This window comes from Telopea speciosissima, chromosome 6, assembly GCF_018873765.1.
Source record: "Telopea speciosissima isolate NSW1024214 ecotype Mountain lineage chromosome 6, Tspe_v1, whole genome shotgun sequence".
NCBI classification, from domain to species: Eukaryota; Viridiplantae; Streptophyta; class Magnoliopsida; order Proteales; family Proteaceae; genus Telopea; species Telopea speciosissima.
The window spans coordinates 37,680,946-37,692,631 of NC_057921.1; the positions used below are offsets into that span (position 1 = coordinate 37,680,946).

Consider the following 11,686-nt stretch of genomic DNA (forward strand, 5'->3'; position numbering starts at 1 on the left):
GAAAGAACAATCAGAGCTTTTGAAAAAAAGCACATTACACATTTGCAATCAACTAATATCAGGTCAGAAAGTTTTGTCAAAATGCTGCTTTTATTAGTTTATACAAAGTAGTTAAACTGGTCCATAAATAACGTATATTAACTTTTAGGTCGCGCAGGTTTTCATGTAATACTCACTTCTGCAAAGTAAGGATGAAGTCATACCCCCACCCCCAACAAAAAAAAATTCAGGGTGAAGCAGAATAAAAAATTTAGTATACAGTAAAAAAAAGGACATTTGCTTAACCATTAATAGCTCAGTTGAGAAGAAGAAAAGAACAGCAATAATAAGACAGGTCTGACAAAATTAGGAGATAAACAACAGCTGTAGGAGAACATGATGACTAAACAAGAAGAAACCATTGAGAGCCGGTCATTTGAACGTTCACTGAAATTTTCAAATGAATCCTCTAAACTGTAGTATCCTGAAAACTTAAGCATAAATATAGTCAAAATCCTTATTTCCATCCTGACTGAAATTACACGAAGCAATCCAGTTCTAGTCATTTTCCATGGAAGTCGATTCCACAATGCCATTAGCTGTTTCAAGATCTATAAAACTATACGAAATGAATGAGGAGAACAATGGTTTCCATAATGAAATGAGAAGGAAACAATGTCTTCACGATTTTTCAACACAAACTACTGAAAATTAAAGATCAATACAAACTGTAGCTCCTTTATCTCACCGCAATAAGAAAGATCATGAAATCCATGAATTATTAGTACTTTAAAAGCCAAGCACCAATGTATCAATATTACTATTCACTTGTATCAAACTATTAATGTCAAACTCAGCAACACACATCATCTTCGTCCATTCCGATTCTCTTATCGCAAACCTTCTCTCCATCTCGATGCATTTTACAATTTCTGATTCTATATTTCTCGTTGTCTGAATGTTTGCTTCGATTTCTTCATTTACGTGTACTAATAGAAAACCACAATTAAGGAAACAAACACCAGTTGCATTCGATGAAATTACAGAAAAAAGAGTAAACTGGCTGAATCGATCATAAGTCGCCCTAACCCTAGAATCCATACATGTATCAGTTGATTTGAATCGGTCAGAATTGAGATCGGATTCTGATTTTTGAATCCCTGGTGCTAGAGTATCTCCATCGGCTCAGAGAAACTTTTCCATAAAAAATAAGGGCAAAAGATTTCTTTCATCAGTGGAATGGGAAGAATTCCCTCACCAGTTGTTGATGTGACCATGCGTTAGGACTCTTGTCCCATCACAAACTCCCAACTCCTATTGTTTGAGGTTGAAAGTATACCCATGCCATGCTCAAGGAAATCCTCCACCATAATGGAAGAAAATCCCATATGAGTAACTTGAAAATTGTCCAGTACTTCAACTTTCTGTCAACTTCGACTTAGAGCAAGCCGGCGGGAGAAAAGCAGAGCTGCAAACTCCTCCCCCTCAGCTGGAAGGCATTAGCAGAAAAGCAGATATGCCTCAAAGACGAACAAGATGCCACCACTTCCCGTAATTACAGCCTTTTGAAGTTTTCCTTTTGTTTGCCTGTGCTCGTTCTGTTGGAAATCACATATGGATTACAAAATGATTTGTTATCAATTTCTTTTCCCACCCAACGTTGTTCCTCAGGACCCTATTGCAGTACAACATAACTGAAGCTGAAAAACTGTAGAATGATAAGGATGGCAAAGGTGTTACACTCTTCCCATGAAAGATATGGACAATCCATGTATACATATAAACCGAGCTCCCTATTTTGAACAACAAATGTACCTTAGAGTGCTAGACAAAATTTACACAGAATGTACCTTCTTCATTCCTCTATGGGGATCCATCTGCTCCACCACAGACTCTTCCTGCGTCAGTTGAGCTCATCAATGCTCTCGTTCACTGTTCGTAAAATCTTTGTCTGCAAGCAAAGAGCTGATGCCAGAGCATTTCGTTGGCACTGGCCTTCTTCTTTGGCTTCATTTCCTGCAAATGAGGAAGAGTAAAAGTGAATTAATAAACTTTACCAAATATTTTGATGGCTCTTTCTCATAGTTCAGAAACTGACTCTGAGCTCCTGAAGCTGAGCTTCCGTGAAACTCCCATCCTTCTTTATCCTAGATTTTGCCAGTAGCCTGATTATCCATTTAGCGGCTTCACTGTAATCTTGCTGAGTAGCCCTGCAATCTCAAGTTCTGCATGAAGGACAAAGCCAACAAACCTTCCCTGTCGAAATATGTATGGGCTAGGGCTTTCGCACTTGTTCTTCGCCGTGCTTTGTAACGGACCATAGATGTCAGAAGCTCCCATCCTCTCCCACAATTTAAGTCAAGTAACTCAAAGCCCCTCCTGAGTTCAGGGCTAGCCCGAGGCTCAACAGTTTTCCTCCATGCAACTAAGTCATATCCACATCTTTTAGCTGACAATTGAATTGAATGAGGCTACTGTCTGTGCGTAATGATAGGAATGCCTGATAGACAAAGTCAAGAAAACTGTGAAAATTCCAAAACAATTACTTGGGCTTATGACATTAGTTATAAAAACTATTTAACAGATATTCCATGTGTGATATATGTTGGAACTATATGATGTGATTATTATGTCACTGAAGCAAATCACAAAGAGCTGGATTGAGTCTCACTGTAACCAATGGGAGGGAATACCCACTAAACCAAAGTAGTCCACATTGAATGAGGTTGTCATAGTTACATGAAGTTTACTGAGTCTTCATCTTAACATCATTTCCCCTAAATTGCATAATACCTCTCAAGACACAGAGGACTGGACTCGGTAAGACCTGACCTGGCCAATATATTGAGTCCTCTTTGAGCTGCTCTAATGAAAAGTGAAGCCAAGAGGAGTTAGTTCCTCCTTAGACAAGTCAGTCAAAATGACTAATGTCCTGCACTTTTATAAGAAGTTTATCATAAATTTGGCATATATCATTCCACCTAATTCCGATTGGTTCTTAGTGGGCAAAATCTTGACCCTGTTTTTGAACTGCTGCTACGAAGTTTTAAAATCACTAACTAGGACTGGTCGAGTGGAATAGATACAGAGTAGAGAGAGAGAGAGAGAGAGAGAGAGAGACAATACTTGCAAAATCCTGAAACAAGTCTTCTCAAGGTACTATTTATTTACCAGAAGTAATTAAAATCAAGTACTCTGTGAGTTTGTTGCTTACCATTTGCAAAAGTATGAGCCCAGCACTGTAGATATCAAATCAACCAGGCAAATTCATCTGTTGAATAACAGTAACATCACAATCATAAAATGGACTATATCCTCCACAACTCAGTCAGCATAAGATTTGTTAAGTTGGACAATTATCTGTGGATATCACACCTGCCACAAGACTGGGGATAAAGCAGTCGCAACTGGAGCCGAAGGAGTAGATGGAGTTTGAGTGCTCATGATGTATTGCTCGGATGCTGCATACCTGAATAGGCTAGGATAACTGTAGGTAAGAACTGATGACAGTGATGAGTTCTAATAAATCAAACTAAGATTTAATGAACAAAAAATAACCACAGGACAGAATCACAGTGAACTAACTTCAGAAAGCTAAAGGGCCGAGAATAGAAGGTTCAATATCTCCCAAACCAGCCAACCGATGAGGCTGAAAAACCGACCAAAGGTTGGTCTATACCTGCTGTACTTGTGGGACCAATTACACTTGCATGGGAATACTATGGAGTACAAGAGGTGGACTTGTGTAGAGGAAAATGAGAGCTACTGTTGAAATCTTTAGTTTTTATTTCTGTTTTAAGAGATATTTGGTAGAATTTGTTTTCAGTTACTAATTAGATTTAGCATTAATTAAATTTCTGTTACTACTTAGATTAAGTTATTTCTTTCTTTATTTGAATAACTTATTGTACAAAGAGTCCACATCATGCATGGGATTCCTTTCCTTTTTGAGTTATCTCTCATCTCTCTCTCTCTTTTTCAGAACTCTGTTTTTCCTACTTTGATTTGTTTGGATCCATATAGCTGACCCCATTAAGTTGGGATAAGGCTGAGTTTGTTGTTGTTGTTGTTGTTGCCATTAAACACTATTTATTTGTAAAAACCATAGAGCTCCAAAAACGAATGGATTAATGAAAAGAATTGGTTTTGCGAACAAGAAGAAAGTTTAGCTAGAAACTTGATTTAGAAAGCAATCCCAATTCAAAGAGGGTATAAGTAGAAAGAAGTAGGAGAAATAATATTTAAGGGACCTGAATCATTTTTCTTTTCAAAAATTTTCTAGATGGTATTTTGAAGGAGTCTATGCAGATGAACTTGTTTAATTTCCCTTCTATTACAAAATCTTCAGAGTATTACGGTAACCTTCACTTTTAGCTCTATGGGTAATCTTTTTCTGTGGGGGGTTGAGCTTAAGTATAAGGGCGTACCCAGTGCATGAGGCTCCCGCCACTGCGGGGTCTGGGTAGGATCATAATGTACAAGATCAATAATCAACCAATAATTCAGCTTAATGGGATGAATTGTAAGAGACCAATAATCGAAGTAGGACATCGTAAAATGACAAAGGTAGAAACTAAGTGATAAAGATAGAAAGAGAACAACAATCGAAGTAGGATATCATAAAATGACAAAGGTAGAAACTAAGTGATAAAGATAGAAACCATATTCTAATTGTAGTTTAAATTTTGATATGATATATCCGACGAGAAATGAGGTATCTCATACAATTATTACCACAATAACTTCCCTAGTAAGGATAGTACTCCGTTTGTTTCAACGGTACAATTTTCTACTCGGTTTGTTTCATCGGTTACAATTTTCTACTCGGCTTGTTTCAACGATACAATTTGCTACTCGGTTGTTTCATCGGTTACAATTTTCTACTCGGTTTGTTTCATCGGTTACAATTTTCTACTCGGTTGTTTCATCGGTTACAATTTTCTACTCGGTTTGTTTCATCGGTTACAATTTTCTACTCGGTTTGTTTCATCGGTTACAATTTTTTGCTCGGTTTGTTTCATCGGTTACAGTTTTCTTTCTTCGAGCTTCTGCTATATATGCCTCCAACAACTCCTCTGGAATGAGAAAGCTCTAGACTCTTCTTTCTTTACCAACATATTTAGTCTTTGGCCTGGCCCTTGGGCAACCTTGAAGAACTTCATCTAGGTTTTGCTTGTTGAAGAAAAGGTGCGAGGGAAACCAGGTTACACTAATGCTGTTGCAGTACCTTGAAAATGTGTAGATGCTGCAGAGCAGGTTGATCTCACACGAGGGCTGTAGATTTACTTGTCCAACAAGTACTCAGGTGAGGGAAGAATAGAGTATAGGCACAAATGAGTCCTGCACAATCAGAACAGAGATTGATTTTTCTATACCCTATCTGATGCTGTCTTTGTTAACCCTGGCACTTCTGAACAATCTCTTATGATGGCTACAGTCTTATCTTGAGTTTTCACCATACCTGAAAACAAGAATGGATTCCATCTCTAGGCTTGGAAATTTTTTTTAACTTGCACACCAATATCTTGACAAATATAACTTTTCGTTATTTTCAGCTATATTTGTCTCAAACATAATGACCTGTTTCCATATGGTAAATATTGTTTTATTTCTCGTCATCTTGAAGATGTTTCTAATATTATGTCAGCTATTTACAGTGATGAAGAAGCCCTATTTCTTTTCAGCTAACGACAATGAGAAGAGGAAAAAAAGAACAAAACAATTTGGGCGTGAATTGCTGGGGGAACATCTTCATCGGATCAATGATTTACCAAAACCTGAAATCATCTTCTTAGATCTTTGTTCAAGGGAAGAAAGGTAATCCTTTTACTTGTTTCCTCTCTAGATTTTCTTACTGAAGCTATAATATCTTCAAAAGATTGTGTTATGAGAGACTATCTGGGCCAAGATTACACTTATTAAAGCAATGAAAGATATCTAAACAAATATCTGAACATAATTCCTTTCATCTGCTTCCAGAACTCAACGGATTAGGGTTCTCTATCACTCCGATTCTACTTCAATAACAACAACAACTCAGCTTTATCCCAACTAAAAACAAAGAAAAATGTGCTTCAGATTCAATCAATTGAAGCTTAGCTTGGATCTGACTGTGGAAGGGGTCCCAATCTAATGGAACTAACGATAATGAGAAAATATTGCGGATCTTACTCTGGGGATTGGTGGTCCTCAACCACATGATGCAAAGAAAGTGACACAGCAACAGAAGCAGCAGTTGGGTTCCACGGCAGGCCCATATTTAGGGACTACTTAAGTCCATATTTCTGTCCAGAATTTCCCCCCAGCGACCCAGTGTTGTGGGTCATATTCTGTTATTATTCACAAGGTTTAAAGTATCGGTATCCAGTATCGTATCAGAAAGGTAATTTTAAGAGACGTATCGTATCGGAGAGATGCAAGATACACACGGAAATATTTAGGATACATGTGAAATACAGTTTTGAAGCAATAAACACTATAAATAAGTAATATGTAAAATATATCATGTATAAAGAGGAAAACAAAGTACGAAAAAACAAGTGTGTTCGATTGATTATGTATACAGGATGAAGTTTCTTACTTCTACTAATAAAAAAAAAATGTCATTTTCAGTTTGGGGAAGAGTTAGAGTTTGTATACACACATACAACAACAACAACAAACCCAGCCTTATCCCAACTTAATGGGGTCGGTTACTTGGATCCCAAAAAAAAAAAAAATTAAGATTGTAAGAGGAAGAGGCACAACCCAGCACATTGGAAGAAACTCAGCTAAATGGGATCAGCAATATGGATCCTTGCCCTCCAATCGGCTTTGTCCGAGGTCATACTTGGAACAAGACCTAGACTATGCATGTCCTTCCTCACCACTTCTCCTATGGTCATTTTAGGTTTGCCCCTAGCTCTTTTAGCTCCTTCAATCGGAATCATATCACTCTTCCTTACAGGGGCATCCTTAGGCCTCCATAGAATATGACCATACCACCTTAAACGACTCTCTTAGAGCTTGTCATTGATAGGCGCAACTGCCAGGTCTGCTCTTATATATTCGTTCCGTACTTTATCCTTCCTTGTTTTCCCACACATCCATCTTAACATCCTCATCTTTGCTACACAAAGCTTATCAATATGACACTTCTAAACTGCCCAACATTTTGCCCATGGCTGGTCAAACCACAGTCCTATAGAACTTTCCTTTGAGCTTTAAAAGAATATGTCGGTCACACAACATTCCAGATGCACCTCTCCACTTCATCCATCCCACTTTAATTCTCTGTGAAACATCATCCTCTATGTCACCTTCTTTATTTATAATTGACCCCAGATATCTAAAATAGTCACTTTGTGATATCTCTCTTTCCTCAATTCACACCATATCAGTATCCATCACAGTGTGACTAAAATTACACCTCATATATTCCATCTTCATTCTACTAATCTTAAAGCCTCTTGTTTCCAAGGTTGACCTCCAAAGCTCAACTTAGAGTTAATCCCTTCTTTTATCTCATCCACCAAAACAATATCATTGGAGAAGAGCATATATCATGGGACCTCATCTTGAATGTTCTTGGTTATATCGTCCATGATAAGTGCAAAAAGGTAAGGACTTAAGGCTGAAAGCTGATGTGATCCAATCGTAATTGGGAATTCTTTACCCTGACCTCCCACAGATTTCACACTAGTTACCGCACCCTCATACATATCTTTAATGACATCCACATATTTACTTAACACCCCTCTCTTCACTAAAACATGTTGGATTATATCTCCGACTCGATCATAGGTTTTTTCTAGGTTGATAAAGACCACATGGAGATCCTTCTTACTATCTCTATATCTTTCCATGAGCCTCCTCAATAAGTAGATAACTTCAGTCGTGGATCTACCTGGCATAAAGCCAAATTGGTTCACCGAGATATGAGTCTCTCTTCTCAAATGGGCTTTAATAACCTTCTCCCAAAGTTTCGTAGTGTGACTTAGCTTTATGGTTCCATAGTTATTGTAGCTTTGGATATCACCTTTACTTTTGTAGATCGGGAATACAATGCTTCTCCTCCATTCATCTAGCATCTTCCTTGTGCTCATAATCTTGTTAAACAGGTTGGTTAACCAATAAACCCCACAACTTCCTAGATTTCCAAGCTTCTATTAGGATTTCATCTGGGCTAAGTGTCTTGCCTGTTTTCATCTTTCTTAAGGCTTTTTTAACTTCCACCACACTAACATTTCGTACATATCTATGTCGTGTGGTGTCTTATTGAAAAGTGTAAGCGTCTAGTTCATATCTGTTCGACCTATCTCCATTTAGTAGATCACAACTATACTCATCCCACCTCTTCACAATGTCTTCATCTCTTACTAACACTCTTCCATCACCACCCATGATACACCTCACCTGGTCGAAATCCCTACACTTCCTTTCTCTCATCTTAGCTATCTTTTTTTTTGGTCGGAAATCTTTCATCTCATCTTAGCTACCTTATAGATAGATTTTTCCCCTTCTTTTGTGTCTAGGTTGATATAGAGATCCTCATATTTCTTTGCCCTAGCAATCTCCATGATCTTCCTAGCCTCGTTTCTGGCATCACTATACTTCTTTTTATCCTCTGTTTCCTTAGTCCTTTGCCAAGTCTTAAAACACACTTTCTTGGCCTTAATAGCTTTTTGGGCCTCCTCGTTCTACCACCAAGTCTCTCTAGGGGCCTGACGACCACCCTTCGCTTCCTCCAACACATCTTTGGCAACCCTCTTAATACAAATCATCATCTCATGCCACATCGCATTGGTGTCTCCTTCAAAGTCCCACTTTCCTTGTTTGACCACATTATCGGTAAATGTCCTTCGGTACTCCCATTTTAATCTCCACCATCTTATCTTAGGGTGCATAGGTTCTCTCCTCCTTCGTGTCTGGGTATTGAGACATATATCCAGGGTCACCAGCCTATGTTGGCTTGTTAGGCTCTCCCCAGGGATAACCTTACAGTCCGTACACACCATTCTATCTGCCCTTCTTATTAGGAAGAAGTCAATTTGACTGGTATGAATTCCACTTTTGTAGGTAACTAAGTGTTCCTTTCTGTTTTCAAAGATAGTGTTCACAATGGATAGATCATAAGCTACCGCAAAGTCTAGGATGGAGGTCCCCTCCTCATTCCTCTCTCCGACCCCAAAGCCTCTATGAACACCTTCATAGCCTCTACAATCGCTCCCAACGTGGTCGTTCAGGTCACCTCCAAGGCTCCAATAATAATCGACTCATCCTGGCCAAAACCCTGTACTAAATCATCCATGTTGCCCAAAATTGGCGCTTACAACTTTCATCCAACCCAATCTGGGGTGCGTAAGCGCAAACAATATTGACAACTTCTTTCTCCAACACTAGTTTGATGGATATAATCCTATCACCCACTCTTTCGACCTCCACTACATCATTATTTAGATCTTTATCCACTATTATCCCCACTTCGTTTCTATTACTTTGGTCTCCCGCACACCAAAGTTTAAAGTCATCCAACATTTTAGCTTTGTTACCCTTCCATCTTGTCTCTTGGATACAAGCTATACTAATCCTTCATCTCCTCATAACATCTATCAATTCCAGGCTCTTACCCATTAGCATACCAAAGTTTAAAGTCATCCAACATTTTAGCTTTGTTACCCTTCCATCTTGTCTCTTGGATACAAGCTATACTAATCCTTCATCTCCTCATAACATCTATCAATTCCAGGCTCTTACCCATTAAGGATCCAATGTTTCAGGAAGCTAATCTAATCCTACGTTTCTGGGCTGAAATCCTCTCACTTGTCCGGGCGTCGACGCGATGCGTCGCATACAGGGGACACCCTAGAGGAAAGAGGACGGAAAGACATGAGATCAAGAAAAAAATATATATCAAAAAACAAAAGGATACATGCAAAAGGTGATTGGCCAAATATACTAAAGTGCCAGCTGCCGACCTAACGCACCTCTATAGGAAAATACAATGAATAAAAAAAAAACTAGTTTGATGCAATCATTCAAGTTGTTTTTCACTAACCTAGTGATGCATTGCAAAAAACGATACTATTTGAGCAAAAAATTCAAAGTTTTGGTAGAAAACTGTTCTTGTGAAAATCTGGTTTCAATCCTTGATTGTAGGTTGTTTGATCACCAAATGATCATACTCGGAGTTGTAAATTGTGTATACGTGGTTTTCGCCAGTGTGACACTGAACAACATAATACAAAAGAAATGTAAAAAAACCCCGTCTTCCTGCTCACCGGCTATCCCGGTTGGCCTGAGGGCCTCTCCATTATCTCATCCGTCAGCTCCCTTGGTTGGTTGACTTGCGTGAGATGCCTTTGTCCTCCTCCCCCTCTCCTCCCCTTCCGTCTTCCCCTAGCCCAGTTCCTTCCTCTCCTCCCCACTCCTCTTCTCCCCCACCGTGGAACTCCTAGTTTGGCCCTGCCCCTCAGCATTCTAGAGAAGGTCTTTCCCTTCATTACATAGCTCCTTCTGTGGAAGAAAGCTCTAAAATTGCTCTTTGCCCTTCTGGTTTACTCAATGATGAAGTCAAGCTCTGGGGCAACTGTCTGGTCGGACATTTCCTAGGTTCTAGACCCCCTTTTGCCATTGTCAAGCTTTTGCTCTCCAAACAGTGGAGAGCCCAAGGGAATCTCGAATTCTTTCTTCTGGATAACGGATTATTTATCTTCAAGTTCTCTGATGAACTCGACAAGATCTGCACTCTAGAAGGTGGCCCCCGACAGGTAGGGAAGAAGCCTATCTTTCTCAGGCAATGACACCGGCAACTGCAACTCGGCAATGTTGATTTGTCTTCCATCCCCCTCTGGATTTCTCTCCCTGGGCTTCCTCTCTACTTCTAGTGTACGGAGGGACTCAACACTGTTGGATCAGTTGTTGGTAGTTCCCTTTTCTCCAACGTAAGAACCATGAGGAAAGACCGTCTGACTTACGCCAGACTCTGCGTTGAAGTTTCCGCTAGTGATCCCCTGCCCTTCTTCATCAAGGTGAATGATGGAGACTCATTCTCCTTTGAATAAGATATCCATTATGACTGACGTCCTCCCCACTGTCTGGTCTGCAAGAAGTTCGGCCACGACTCAAATCTCTGCTCTCCAAAAAATGTCTCTGGAGCCCTAGAAGAGACCCCAGTTTCTGCTGAAGCTGCTTGCGACAACCTTCATCGTAGGAGCCCTTCAACTTGCAGAAGGTTGAACTTGAACCCGGCGACACCGAAATCATCATCCTAAGAGTTTTCAGGCTACCGGAGCTTCTAGCGGTCTCTTCCCTGAACAAAAGAATGCCACTCTATCATCATCTTCATGTTCGTTTTCATAGTCATGGCGTGTAGGTGACCCAAAGCGTTGGAGGGGGCCCGGATGTTAGGCCACAACAAGAAGGCTTCCTAGGCGCCCCCCCTAAGCAACCAAGATGCCTAGGCGACTATAGTTGTTTTAAAGTATGCCAAATCAAAGACAATAGAAACAATACATTGCTTGGATTTGCAAGACCAAAGGAAAGTTGTACAAAATCAATAGTCTAACTAAACTAATAAAAAAAAAAAACCATGGATGAATTAACATATATATATATATATTTTTTTCTGTAACACTAAACTGAGTAAATAGAAAATATCAGTGTCCTATAAATTAACAACTGGAGCAAAATACCTTTCTTGTTCACTCTTTTCTTTCCAGAAATCCAT

General features: G+C 39.4%; 1 pseudogene; it reads right to left on the bottom strand.

The window, feature by feature from the left end:
- Positions 1-1,834: 1,834 nt before the first annotated feature.
- LOC122665704 lies at positions 1,835-11,686 on the bottom strand (annotated as a pseudogene).